Source organism: Chenopodium album, chromosome 11, assembly GCF_948465745.1.
Source record: "Chenopodium album chromosome 11, dcCheAlbu1.1, whole genome shotgun sequence".
NCBI classification, from domain to species: Eukaryota; Viridiplantae; Streptophyta; class Magnoliopsida; order Caryophyllales; family Amaranthaceae; genus Chenopodium; species Chenopodium album.
Window position 1 is genome coordinate 38,309,769 of NC_137844.1, and position 10,970 is coordinate 38,320,738.

Sequence of the window (10,970 nt, forward strand, 5' to 3'; positions counted from 1 at the left end):
AACTTTTGGCAGTTTTGAGCATCACAGGCCCGCGCCCGCGGCTTGATGACCCGCGCCCGCGGCCTGGAGGAATGCCTTGGAGACCTCTCCGAGGCCTCTCCAAGGTCTCTCTAAGCCCTCTCTAGCCCAATGCTTCTTCCTTGCTTGATCATTGAGGTCCCGAATTGTATCCTTTGCCAAGGTGAATCTCGCAATACCTACACAAGTAAACAAAGGAAGGAAATAAAAGGGAAAAAGAGCAAAATAAAGGAAAACACGATAAAAACACGAGAAACATAAAGAAAAGAGGAAAAAGGAGAAACTAAAGGAAAAAGGACCAAAACTAAGAGAAGAAAGCAACAAAAAGGGAAAGAAATAACCTAAAAGACTACCCTATGAGTGCCATAAATGACACTCATCACCCCCCCCCTCTTTAGGTTTCATAATCCTACACCTCATGGGGTTGAGGTATAAGTTTGAAATTTATAAAATTGATTATCAAACACAGGATATGAGTTTTACTCAGTCTAAACTCATACGTAATACCTAGAATACTCGAACCAAATACCCCTTTAGAAACATAGGTAATATAAGTAAAAAAAATACTCCCTCTGTCCCATAATACATGACACAATCAACTTTGCACACATGTCAATGCACTATTTTGACTTTATTTTTATATAATTAAATATTAATGAAAATCATCTTTAAAATTATAGTATAAAACTTTATATTAATACCTATCTAACAACATATTTTATAATAAAACATATTTTTATTATGTTAGTAAAAAGTTATGGTCAAAGCTAATGCATAAATAGTGAAAAAGTCCAACGTCTCATGTATTATTGGACGGAAGGAGTAATAATCAGTGGGATACGATTATATACATCTCAATTTGTTGCTTCAAAATATGAGTATTAAATTAACTTATATAAATTTCAATCCATCAAAACTATTTTAATTTGATGAAGCTTTATTTTTTCAAATTAAATATGAATTGATTAATCAAAAGTAATTAAATCAAGTTAGGCTTTACACTTGGAAAAATGAAAAGAATATAACTTAACTATAGGCATGTGTTAAATCAAGTTGAGTGAATTTATTTATATTTAATCAAACTTTATCATTATAAATTGAAAAATTTGAATTTTAACACCACAAAATAGTCTAAAATGGAATTTAACACTACAAAACAAAACAAAAAAAAAAAAAACCTTTTATTTTAACACCACTAAGGCCCTGTTCTTTTTAGCTTCTGGGAAGAGCAGAGCAGAACAGATTTCAGCATAGTAGAGCAGATTGAAACAGAGCAGAGTAAAATAGAGCAGAGCAGAGCCGAGCCGAGCCGTGCAGAGCAGAGCATATTTCATTATTATTACTACTACTACTACTACTACTACTACTACTACTACTACTACTATTATTACTATTATTAATATTATCGAATTATTATTATTATTATAATTATTAAATATTATTAATAAATATTAATTATTATTATTATTATTATTATTCTTATTAAATATTATTTAATTATTATTTTTATTATTATTATTAAAAATTAATAATTATTATTATCTTTAAATATTAATTTTTATTATAAAAAATCAATTATTATTATTATAATTATTAATTATTATTATTATTATTACTATTATTATCATTATTATTATTACTATTATTATTAATATTATTATTATTATTATTAGATATTAATTATTATTATTATAATTATTAAATATTACTTATTTATTATTATTATTATTATTTTTATTAAATATTAATTTTTAATAATATTTTAAATATTATTTATTTATTATTATTATTACTAAATATTAATTATTTATTATTATTAATAAATATTAATTATTATTATTATGATAATTCAATATTAATTATTATTATTATTAAATATAAACTATTTATTATTATTATTAAATATTAATTATTATTATAATAATTCAATATTAAGTATTATTTTTAAGTAGAGCAGAGCAGGACTCAGAAGAGCAGAGCAGCTCTAAAGAACGAGGCCTAAAAGTTTTAAAATTTGGCTTTTACTACCACTTAACTGCTTCATGAATGAAATCCGTTAGTGGGCTCCACATTGCTTACGTGTTAGCATATTATTGGAAGAAAATAAAAACAAAAATCCTAAATTAACCCAGCCACCACATCCCCATCGCCGACTGGGTGGTGCCGATCACTGCCCCACCCAAACACCCTTGCTCCCGGCCAAAGCCACCAGATTCTCTGCCCTCACCCTTTCCCCCTCACTAAAACTGACAACATTGCCCCAACGGCCACCAAAAACAGGTGGCCGTTTTTTTGAACTACCCAAAAACGTCACCAAAAACGGGTTTTATGGGTCGAAAACGATCAGTTTATGGTTGAGATCGACCACTTGGGCCCTAAACTGGTTGTTTTCGACCGTTAGTTGCCGTAAGTGATGGTCGATTTTGGGTGGATTGAAAAACGACCGCCCATTTAAGCGGCCGTTGGGAGGTCTTGTCGGTTTTGGGGAGGGGGAAAGGGAAGAAACGGAGTTTGCGGCGACTGGGGCTGGAAACGGTGGTGTTTGGGTGGGGTAATGGCCGGCGCCGCCTTGCCGGAGGTAGGGATGGGGTTGGCCGGGTAGTTTAGGGATTTTGTTTTTTTTTTTTTTTTAAAAAAAATTTTTAATTTTTTTTCTTTTTAAACTAATAATATGACGACATGTGGCACAATGGACCCCACTTAATGGATTTTTGGACGGCAATCGTTAAGTGGTGGTAAAATCAAATTTTTAAAAAATTTTGTAGTGTTAATTTTTTTTTTTTATTTTTTTTTTTTTTTGGGTTATAATCCATTTTTTCGTTTTTTTGTGGTGTTAAAATTCAAAATTTTCTTATAAATTTACTAAAGCCTATTTGGGATTATATTTATATAGATATCTAAATCTCATTTATCTAATTTAATGTACGATTATTGAATTGTACAATAGCGAGAATCGGAGAATGGGTTGAAGAATTACCACTAACCAAAAATCATTTATTAACCCGTTCCATAATGGTCCCTTCATCCAACTCATTTTCTTTAGCCCATTTACTGATTAATAAATCTTACATTATAACAAAGTGTATTCTCTAGAATGATCCTAAGGGTTTCACATGTTTTTTAAATGCAGCAAAGTAACATAAGAGAAGATCAAGGAGAAAAAAAAATGTACATGACACATATCATTGACATTATAAATCCATTTACCAACACGAACGAAACAAAACTATGTGCTCAGTTGTAGTTCATACCACTTGTGAAAACTCTTCAAAAAACATCTTACTAGCCCACAACAAGGTAAAATTTATTTATATACTTCGTATAACAAGTGTAGGAAAAACACCAACTTACTCCCATTTTCTTTGCACTATTCTCAACAGTGGTTACTAGACAACTTATTAGTGATTTTCTCAAAACAATACTTCCTTCGTTCTTTTTTAATTGACTCGCTTTGACTTTTACACTAATTACCATTTTATCTTTGACCGTCTTTTGTGAATAATATTTAAGAAAAAACAAATTCATGTGAAATTTTTTTTGAATTCGTCTCAATAAATACTATCATAATATATAAATTTTATAATTTTTACTTATAGAGATTTAAAATTATTAATCGTTAAAGTTTTGCATTGATAAATGTAATAAAAGAAATAGGTCAAAAAAAAAAAAGAACCGAGAAAGTATATATTTATAGGGCTAGGTCCATAAAAGAGAAAGAAACAACACAACAAAATAAAAAGACAACAAGAAAATAACAACAAAATGAAAACTCCTAACTTCAAGCTAATACTGCTAGAACAGTTCGAGCCACACTACCCCACCCTAATCCTCCAATAAAAGTGCACAAAGATCCTCCAGAGCTGCTTAAAGCATAACTACTGTAGCTTAGGTGATGAACCAACTCCAAAATTTGTCAACCAATCAGTTGCCCTTTACGAGAATTGATTCTGACACACCTTTAATTGATATTGACACACCTCTATGTGAGTAGAGCATAAAAATTGTGCTCTCACATAAAGTGTGCTAAAATCAACTTATGGTATGCTAAAATCATTTCCCACATAGTAGTTGTTGGTGAGACTTAGTCAAAATTGCAATTACCATTTCTTTTAAAAAAATCTTTAGCTACCATACCAACCAAAGAAAGTAGCAGTGTGAGGGCCAAACAAAGCAATTGGTACCCCAAAGTTTTAGGGGCCACTCAAATGTCATGACTAGAGCCCATTTGATGCCTATTGCTATAACTTGCTCGTATGGAACAGCAAAAGCTTACAAGCATTGCTTTCATGTCAAAATGAAAGAAAATTTCCATGGTTGATATCATACCATCAAGTCACTTGTGGGTTGATTAATATAATGATTATTAATATAAAATACTAATATTAACTAGATTTGGTAAAATTGATACATACTCCTTAGTTGATTATTTGATCCTAAAGTAATTGATCTAAAATAAAATGTGACCTCAAATGACTCTGTACTTATAATGAAATCAATAATAATAATTTAAATAAGACGTCTGAAACTGTAAATTATCAGAACGAAACCGACATAATTTTTAATAGAATTATTGTTTTTCTTTTACATTTCAAAAGATTAAAAAATGTTTGCTTTATTTCCATTTGTATATTTGCTATTGGCTACACACCTTTGATGAAGACATGATTGATTAGACTTCTTTTGTAACAATACTACTCCCTTCGTTTTGCATCAGTTGTAAGAGTAGACTTGACTCATAATTTAAGAAAATTATAGACTAAGCTTATAGGCTTATAATATAAAGTATTATTAGTAAGAGATAATAATAATAATAATAATAATAATAATAATAATAATAATAATAATAATAATATGGGTGGAATTGGTAGGAAAGAGAAATAATAAAATATTAGTGAAAGTGGAGTTAGTGGGAGAGAGAAATTATAAAATATTGGTGGATCATTTCCAAATATAGTAGTGTTACAACTAATATGAAATGACCAAAAATATAATTTGTTGCAACCAATGCGAAATGGAGGGAGTAGTTTATTTCCCATGCAATGCACGATTTTAAACAAATAAATTGTGAGATTTGTTTATAATATGGAGAAAGAAAGTTTTCTACTCAATAATATTTTTATTATTATTTTCTTTTGTGTACAATAATTTATAGTGTAGCATATTACTTGTAAAATATTCAAAAACAAAACAAATAATAATAATAATAATAATAATAATAAATCACAATAAAAACTTTTGAACATCAAAATGTTAACATACTTGTTAAAAAAAAAAAATTAATAGGGACAAAGGGTAAAGCATACAAAAGGTTTATTGGATATTCCCTCCGTTTTTAAATACTTGCTCAATTTCTCCATGCGCGGAATTTTAGGAGAAATTGGAGAAAGCAATAAAATATTGAGGTAGTGAGGTATGTGCAGTGGCGGATCTTGACAATATTTCTTAGAGGGGCCAAATTATATACAATAAAATTTTAACTCGTAAAATGCTTAATTACCTATACAGTTTTTCTAGAATAAATATATAAAGTATATTATGCCTTAATACTATTAATTATTATACAAATACCATAAAATGATAAATCAATAACAATATAATTTTATTTTATTAAGTAATTAAAATTTAATATTACTTCCATAACTCAAAACTTTAAAGGAGGGATAAAGGTACTATTTATTATGACTAATAATTAAAAATCAAATAATAGCTAGAATACACAACTAAGATATGTCTTGTGTGTTTTAATTTGGCACAATATAAAAATTGAAAAAGAAATACATAGAGCATTTGGATAGAAACCATAGAATATCAAAATGAGAGGATAAGTCATATAGCAGTAACTTTAGGTGGGTTTAATTTGCATCGGGGTTTGTGCAAAATTGACACAAAATTATTAAGTCATATATATATAACAAGCTAGCTTCATTGAGTCTCACCAAAGTAAAATTTTTGGATTTTACTGAATTTTAATTACGAAAACTAGTTTGGCGAAAATTTCAAGGGGGCAAGCCCTTGCATGCCCCTTCAAAGATCCGCCTCTGGGTAGGTGGAAGAATAAAAAATTGTAAAAAGTAAAAGTAGTGGAGAGAATTAGAGGAAAAATAATATGAAATTAATAAAATATGATTTATACTGGGTTCATTAGGTGAGAAATTATTTAAATATTATAAAAGCTTTCCAAATAAGAGAATAAAGCAACTATTAAAAAACGGCTAGAAATGAAAAATGAAGCAAGTATTTAAAAACGGAGTGAGTAAAAATAAGGTAAAGACTAAAATAAACTCAGTCCACATTAATATTACTATGGACCGAGTATCACGTGACTTATCACAGTTTTTTTTTTTTTTTGGGAAGCTTCCTTCTAATTTCCTCCCTCCTTATGACAGATTATTTTCTCTCTCTTCTCTCCTTTTTTTTTTCTCTCTCCTCCTTTAATGTTCTCTGTACTACTTCAACAATGGTGAAGGCGAGAGAAGTAAGTTCATTAAAATCAACAATGGTGAAGGCGAGACATGGAACTTCATCATCAAATTGGAGTAAACTAAGAGGATTACGATCATCAGTTGGGCGGCCTTGCAAAAGTATTTAATTAGGTTTTCGATTAATAAGTTCAATTTTTTGTATAAATCGTCTGATTCAGTTTAATTTAACTTTAGATTTTCAATTTTAGTGTTTAAATTTCATTTTCAAGAGGTATTTTAGTATTTGATATCATTTTTAGGGTTTAATTTTTACAATAGCTTAATTCTACTGTTTTTTTTTTTTTTTTTTTTTTTTGAGTTTTGGTTCTCTCTCCTGAATTGTTCGTAGTTTTAGTGTATTGATTTTAGTCGAAAAACTTTAGAAATTGCAGAATGTGTGCTTATGCGTGCAATATAAGAAAACAATTACTGGACCAAATATGAATATGATTATAAGATATCAATTGTGATTATATCAATATAAATATGATTATAGTGAGATTATATGAGCAAATGCCTGAACCAAAATATGTTATTGCTATGGGGGCGTGTACAAATGATATCAATTGTGATTTTATCAATATAAAAGTGACTATATCAATATAAATATGATTATAAGATATCAATTGTGATTATATCAATATAAAAGTGACTATATCAATATAAATATGATTATAAGATATCAATTGTGATTATATCAAATCTTTCATTAATAATAATGTTCCTCATATTTATTTTGTATGTTTCATTTACAGAACCAAATCCTGATATTGGAGAAACTACTTAACCAAATCATGATATCGGAGAAACTACTAAACCAAATCATGATATTGGAGAAATTACTGGAATTGGTGATCAGGTTGGAGTTTCTGACACTTCTAAAGCTTCTAATGTCCAAAAAGAATGTGGTGGAATAGAAGGTTCAAAGTTGATTATATATAAAAGGCGTAAACTCAAAACGATGGTTTTTGAAACTGGTGAGAAATCTGTTTCTACAGTTGGCAATGAATTAGGAGAAAAGTCTTTGATGGATTTGAAACAAAAAAGTATAGTTGTGCCTAAGAATTTACAAGTTGGAGGTCAACAAAAATCTTTGAAAGATACCATTGTTCATGATAAGAATGCTTTGTTCAAAACTAAGTGTTCTGGTAAAAAGTTGGTTGAGTTGTTTCAAAAATTGGATGACAATCGTCAAATTAAAGCTATTCATGATATTGGATTTGGTGGTTTGCTTTCTTTGCAATTGGATAGAACTAATAATATTTTGAACCAATGGATTGTTGATAGTTTTGATGGTAGTACATGTATGTTTAAAGTTGGTATTAGAAAGTAGTTTACGTGAGTGAGTATGATGTATATGACATGTTTTGTCTTCCTTTGAACCCTGGAAATGATGTAGTTGAAATTTCTAGGGGAAAAAATGATACAAACCCACATATGCATTTAAAGACTTTTTGGAGAAAGTATTTCGATTTGATTGGTGATAATGCTGCGATTAGTTTGAAATCTGTTCGGCCCCATTTAATTTCTTTGAAGGATGGTGGTGAAGTTTTCAAGAAGTTATTTGTTTTTTACGCTTTTTCCTCTTTTCTAGCTCCTACAGCTTCTGCTATAGTTGATTTGCGACTTGCATTGGTTTTTGATGATGTCGCTGCAATCCCAAGGTTGAATTGGTCCAAGTATGTTTTGGATCGATTATGTTCTGCAACAAGGCTTTATAAAGACCAGAAGAAAAGGGGGAAAAGGGTTGAAAGCTTTGGCGGCTGTATAGTTATGTTGCAGTTGATTTATTTTCATCATTTAAATGTGAAAATTTCAACTATTCCTTTCTCGCTACCATTGATTCAACATTGGGATTTTGATAAAGTTCAGAAAAGAGTAAAATTGGAACGTGATTCAGATTGTTATGGAAGTGGCATTTTGGATTGTACTTATCCTGTTTCTAAGAATTTTGTGTTCAAGGATGGACATGTTGATATGAGTCAGAAGATTGGAGTTGAAAGCATTCAATCATTCAATGACCCTATCAAGCGTACTTCAAGGGGAAAGATTTACATCAAGTTTAAATTACCTGATAATAGTCTCACCGATGAAGATATTATGGCTCAAGTAAAAGATGTAAGTGCCTTATGTTTATGAACTAAAAATCATTTATAATGATGCTTCTTGTGATATAGTCATTTTTTTTTTCCTAATATAATGATATTTCTTGTGATATAATAATGTTTTACCACTATTAACATGCTTTTTGTGATATAATCATGTTTTATTTAATATAATGATTTTTCTTGTGATATAGTCATGTTTTACTCCTTTTGTGTCATACTCATGTTTTACTCCTTTTGTGTCATACTCATGTTTTATCGAATATAATGATTTTTCTTGTGAAATAGTCATGTTTACAACTTATATGTTAACTTTTTTTTTTAGTCAGGAATTTAATGCTCAATGGTTGATCATGAAGAGGGATGTAGAAGTTGTTGTTGAATATCACCTTGAGGAATTAAAATGATTGAAAATTTTGTGCATGATTCTTCCTCTATTACTTCTGCTCTTGAACCATCCCAGAGAGATTTAGATCTCATGTCAAATACTCTATTCCAAAAATTTATTGATGAAATTGTTATGATTTCAAAATTTGTTAAGGATTTGCCTGGTGGTTAGGATGATCTTTCTGATGTTAGAGGTTTCTACAAGGATGGTAGTTTGTCATTTGCAGCAAACAACATAGTAAGTAATGTTGTTCATAATATAATGGGTAATGAACAAAATCTTTGCAGGAAACCTGGAACATGTTGGTTTGTTTTCCAAGAGGTTCTACAAAATAATCAATCAAAGTGCAGTCTTGATTTTGGTGAAATAAATGTTGGTAAGGGTGATGTTGTGTTTGTTTCTGATTTTATGGTTAAGCATGCTGAGGTTATGAAGGACATGGATGTGTTTGTTCAAGAAATTGTTGATTATTGTTTTATCAATGAACCTCCTTTCAACCTCAAGTAAGTTGATTTTAAAAATATAATTATTTCTATATTTTATTGCTTTGTAATTCTGTTTTTTAATTAATTACTTTTATCTGTTTAGTGAGGAAATTTTCAAGACAAGTGATTTACACTGTGTTTCAAGAGAAGAATTTTGGACAATTGGACAAAAGTGATTGTTGGGCATTCTTGCTCAATGAAAATGAAAGAAAAGCCGATCATAATCCTAAGAAGTTTTTCCTTGGATTTTCTCTAAATGTACGAATATACAATTTTTTTTTCACTAGCTTTTATATCTTTTTCATACAAAGTTTTAATTTTCTTTTCTTTTTGCAGGAAATTTAAATGAAAATTTGTGAAGATAAAAATGATGTCAGTTTGCAAGATCAGTTTTCAAATTCCTTGAACCAAATAATATAGTCTTACAATTATATTACTCTGGATGAAAATATTGAGATGGTAAATTTATATTCTATCTTATATAGTCATGTTTAATATCATATAATGATGTTTGTGTATATATAATCATGTTTAATATCCTATAATGATGTTTGTGCTAAATATTTCAGCACAGACATTATTCAATATCTTGAATACAAACTATCGGTTGATCCTTTATAAGAATAATATTTTAGCATCATTATTTTCTGTTTGTGCTGAATATTAAAGAGCAGAATATTCAATATCTTGACAACAAACTATCGGTTGATCCTTTATAAGAAAAAAGTTGAAGAAATTGGATTTGTATTGGTATTTCATACTTCACTTTTGTTTCATAGTTTTTCAGGTTTTCATATTTGTATTTTATTCTTATTCTAAGAATACTAATTTTTTTTTTTTTTTTTTTTTTTTTTTTTTTTTTTTTTTTTTTTTGTAGGCTGATTTAATTGGAAATTTTTTCGAGTTAATCCACTTAAATATCGTTTGTGATATTGGACTCTTTAAAATAAAAGAGATCGAAGGGAGGTGGAAGACCAATATGCTGTTTTTGGATTTCGATTCTGTCGTTTTCGTGACCAATATGCTGTTGTTTGACGGTTCTAATGTGTTTGAATGCCCTTTTTTGAATACTGTAAGTTCTATTACTTTATATCATTTTGTCTATGCTATGAAAAAAGTTAAGAGTTTAGGTAAGGAATAATGTTTTATATGATTTTTAATTTTCAGGAGAATGATAGAAAGATATGAAGAGCTTGTACATGTGCAAGCCTTGTTTTATCAGACATGAATAAAGTGAGATCTCAGCTGTTGGATAATGTGATTGCATTTAAAGATAAAAGGTCAAAGACTTTGCAGACAATTGAAGAGAACAGTAGGAAACAGGCCCGAAAAGAAGAAAAGATGAAGAAACCCGAAGCCAAAAAACAAAAAATTGTAGCTTCTAAGAAGAAGAAATAGTTGTAGAGTTCTAAAAGTAGATAATATGGATTAATATTTTTGGTATGTAATGACATTTACACGTGTAATGTCTAACAATGTCTAACAATGTAATGACATCTATATAAATCAATGA

The 10,970-nt window shown here is 29.2% G+C and overlaps 1 long non-coding RNA gene across 1 annotated transcript; it reads left to right on the forward strand.

Moving 5' to 3' along the window:
- The first annotated feature begins 9,358 nt into the window (after nt 1-9,358).
- Nucleotides 9,359-10,970, forward strand: LOC145568858 (uncharacterized). The gene is made up of 3 exons (XR_014095987.1): nt 9,359-9,475; nt 9,561-9,916; nt 10,335-10,970. It is a non-coding gene; the product is annotated as an uncharacterized LOC145568858 (long non-coding RNA).